The following is a 4,611-nucleotide window of genomic DNA, read 5'->3' on the forward strand; positions in this document are numbered from 1 at the left end:
TATTTAAATTTCATACTTGTTAGTTATTCAATTAGGGAGTATGTTTGAGTGAGAAAATTCTCCTTGAGTTACTTGGTGAAGATTTGCTGGAATTATGGTGTTAGTAGCAGCAAACACAATTGCTCTTCCAAATCTGTGGTAAGCTGAGAAGAAACAGTGTGTGAGGTTTTACTTTCAAGGCTGTATCCTGAGTTAAGCTGAAACTGAGTATTTCCAGTTACTGTTTAGTTGACCTCTGAAATTGCCTAATGTGAGATTCTGGTGTAGCTCCGGGGAAAGAGCCGGACTGGCTTTGAGATCTGATGGGGCCTCAGTGTCAGCCCAGCCTCTCACCAGCTGTTTGACTCTAAGCCGGCTGGCTAAGCTGCCAGAGCAGGGTTTGATCCTCATTTTACTATTAGTAAAACAGGATGCCAGCACCCACCCTCGATGACATAACGCACATGACAGTATCCAATAAAACATGCTCGACAGAACATTCTTCCTTTCTTAGGGAATCTTAACTTGAAATAAGAGGCACTAAGTAAGGAAAACTAAATTAAGTAAAATGCATTTCTCCTCTGGCAAGAAGATATTAATTATGGGATAGTTTTAAGAACAACTTAGCTTTCAGGTACACACTGATGAGTTTCCCTCGTAAAAACATACAAGGGTTTGACTCTAGCTATTGTTAGAGTCGGTTGTACTAATGTAACTGGTGCTGGGATTCCTCATGACCTTAATGACCCACACCTAACACAGATTTTAAATTCCTAGAATCTGAACGGTCATCTCCAAAGATGATTAAAAAAAAAAAAAAACCGCAAATAAAAGAAAGGACAGTGGATAAAGGAAAAAAAATATTAATTCTTGTACTTTTTGGAAGAATCCAAGTTTCTCAGAATTATTTTCCCACCTCAAAGCTCTGATACAGATTATTAGCTGTGAAATGCTGGAAGAAGCAAGGTTAATGCTTTCAGTTAACTGCTAGAAACACACCACTTCTGTCTCTCAGTTAAATGGTCTCCTTCGCATCCCCCACCAACCCTTTTGGGAACCGGCCTTCACGGGAAGCCTCTCAAAAGGCAGGATGCGAGCAAGGAAAATGGAGAAAGGAAGAGGGGAGGAGACGACATCTCTCTCTTCCCATCAGCCTAGGAAGCCGCCTTCCCATGGTTTTTAGCAAGCCCATTACCCATTTCCACTCAGGCTTCGTGAAGAGAGGGCATGGCTCTATTTTTTTTCCTTCTAATTTTTAAAAATTGTATTAAAAATGCATTTCCCCTAAACTCCCACCAAAAGCATAAGCACAGAAAGTAGAAAGTTAAAGGCCTACCTAATCTCACCTCCCAGAAAAATCTATTTGAGACAATATTTTTGGTCTTTTTATTTTGAATATCATAAAAAGACAGATGATAGCTAGATAAAATAAATATATGATACATAGTTAAATACATACATATTTGAACATATAGTTCAGATACAGTTTGAACAGAAGACCCAACTGATCTTTAGCCCACACTTTTCCACTTACCAAAGCTATCCCTGTATATCAATGTTCATTCATCAATTATGTGACAAAAATTACTGAGCTACTACTACACACTAGGTGATATACTAGGTATGTGGAACAAACATACATTTATATCACTCAATCTTCGTATCTAATAAAACAAATTATTTAAATTCAAACTGATGACTTGATCTTGCCCTATGTAAGTTTTGTTTTGTTGACTTTAGGGACCTTAAGTGTATTCTTCCTTGATATGGTCCAATATAGTCTAGAAAAGGAAGAACGCCTCTCAGACCCAAGCATCAATCAGGAATCCAACAGAATCCTCAGAAGCAGTTTTATCATCTTGCATATCCCGCATCCAAGAGCAACCTATCCCGTTTCATTACCACTTTTCCCTAACTGGAGGGTCAGAGGGGTATGTAGGACAAATCCACTGCAACACTACTAGCTCATAGACCTCACTCGTCACAGGATTCCCTGCACCTTTGAATTTTGGAGACAAATAAGAAAGGAAGCACAACGTAAAAAGTTAAAACACTTGATTGCAAAACTTCAGAGCTCGAAGTTTTAAAAAATCAGGTAGTTGCAGTCTTTCTATGAGAAGATCTACAAATGACAACAGAGATCCTGATAATTTGCCTATTCATTTAAATAGACAATTCAGCTCATATTAAATGCATGAAGTCTTATTTCCTCATAACATTTATGCTCGAGCCTTCAGGGCAAGACAAGTGAGCCTGTAGCAGTCCTAACCAGGTCCCCTCTTACAGACGCTATTCGGTGATGGAGTCAGGACTTAACACAGACAGTCCAAGGCTAGAGACAAAGCTCTGAAGTATTATTACCTTCTCATGCCACTAATAAATGGTCACCTCTGCCCATTTCGCCTCCTTAAATCCCAGTTTCTGAATCCAAGAAATAATTCTTCCCTCAGAAGGGCATATAGTAATTACTGATCTTGTATGTATAGCACTACAACTCTGAAGACTCTCACATGCTTACCTACTCCGAGGTTATCAACTTAGTCGTGGATCCCAGCAAAAGACCTGAGACTCCTGAGTGAGAGCAAAGGACAGTTCATGACTCAGAGCAAAACCCGTACCAGAACACCAGCACTCGCACGAGTCTCCTGAGCCCTGACACACAGGATGATGCCAAGAAAGCTAGACGCCACCTACACGGGCAATTGTAGCACGGGAGAGGAAGCTCACATTTAGCGAACCCAACTATTTTGTAATGTGCACCAAATCTGGCTTCTGAGCAGGTTTCCTGTATGAACACCTGTTCCCATGCCTCCTGGGTCAAACCTGGGATAGGACCGCTGGGCCGCGTGCTTAGTGTATGTGCGAACACCCTGGAAGACAGAGAGGAGCGAAGGCAAGCAGCGCCTCTTCTCATGAGCCGTGGAGAAACGTGAGCAGTCAGATGGCGCACAGTAGGCGTGTGACAAAGAGCAGTCATTATTTTCAAAAATATCACCATCCCTGACTAGCCCTGGACAACCAATGGGGTCACTGATTCATTTCAAAGAAAGAATTAAGGATCTCGAAGGAATGTTCCTTCCCACCAGCTTTCATTCCTCTGAGTGGAATTCGTCGTTCTAACGGGAGAGAGCTGCAGAATAAACTCCGAGACCCCAGGTACAGAGTCAACAGGTCATGCCCACCGTGTCCATAGTGCCTGCCCGCCTGCCGCCGGCCTTCCACAGCCTTCCCAGTCCAGGACGGTTCGTGGAGGGCGCAGGCGAGCACGTCCGCGATTACAAGTCACCGGCATAAGCTCGAGTCACACTCCTGCTCTTCTACTGCCGGCCTCCTGGGGACAGCGGGCTCCTTTCCGGCCCTGCTCAGGGTCTTCCAGTGCGGCCCCACCGAGTCTGGACACGCTCGGCCCCTAACGGCTGTGCACGTCGGCTTCCCTAGAAGTCTGTCTGTGTGCACACCGAGATACGTACACAAATAGACATATTGCGCTTCTCCGGCCCGATGCTGAGTGATGCAGAACTTAGTACCTGAGACGGTCCTAGAGGAGTTGACTTCTCTGGATCTGTCCTGGATTTTCTGGAATTGGTTGTCTAATCCGATTAGATTTAAGGGCACTGAAGATCCTACTTCCGCTGGTCACACGTGCCCGGGGGAGGAGGCCTGATGATGAGATGAAGGAGGCAATGTGGCTGCTCACGGCACGGTCTGCAAACTGCGGGGTCTGATCTCACAGACTTTCTTTGAATCCCTCCACGCCAATTCCCACTTTACCCCACACTTTTCCTTCTCTGGGGCCTGCAAATCCTGAGTCCACTAAGATTTGCGGAATGACATGATTTGCGTCTTGAATCCCTCCGGGCAGGCACTGAAGCAGGTTAACTCTCTCACCCTATTAAATTAGTCACCAAACCCCAATCTAATTTCTCTCTCCCCAAATTTGTGAAATCTTTGACCTTCTTCCACTCTTACCAGCTTCGCAGTATTCGTTTATTTTTAGTGGTATGTTAGAAAAGAAAAAAGATAAAATAAAATATGTGTTCCATCAATGCTATTCAACTGGAATCCCAAATTCTTGTTTTAGATGTGTTTCAGGACTGATCCATTTTCTTATCAACATTAGAATGTATTTATATAGGGCGCTGAGGTTGTAATCACATTTCCAGTTGCTTGTGCGCCCTCTCTCTCTCTCTCTCTCTCTGCTCGCACTTAGCAGGTGACTAAGGGATTATACTATCGTGCAGTGCAGTTATTTCCATCAGATGACTTCCTTGCATGTTATGTGGAGGAAATTCATTAAAGAGGGACCTGGGATCTGACTAGAAAACAAGGCAAACCCATGCCCAGAGCCTTGGAAGATGAGTCCAAGGCCACAGCACTATGGCAACCTGCTGTGGAAAGTGTATTCCTCAAGTGATGCAGGACGGGGAGAGCCCAAGAGGTCAGAGAGCTTGGTCCAGGCGAGGCTTAGCCCTGCCTCCAGGGGATGGAGGACATGAAGTCAACCGGACTGCGTCTCTATGTTCTTTTAAAGGTTTACGGGTATGGTCACAAATGCCAATAATTTTAAGGTAGAAGGTGGGTCATAAGAATTCATTACATTTTTCTCTGATGTGCATGTTTAAAATTTTTCAC

Source organism: Neovison vison, chromosome 3 (assembly GCF_020171115.1).
Source record: "Neovison vison isolate M4711 chromosome 3, ASM_NN_V1, whole genome shotgun sequence".
In the NCBI taxonomy this organism is placed as follows: Eukaryota; Metazoa; Chordata; class Mammalia; order Carnivora; family Mustelidae; genus Neogale; species Neogale vison.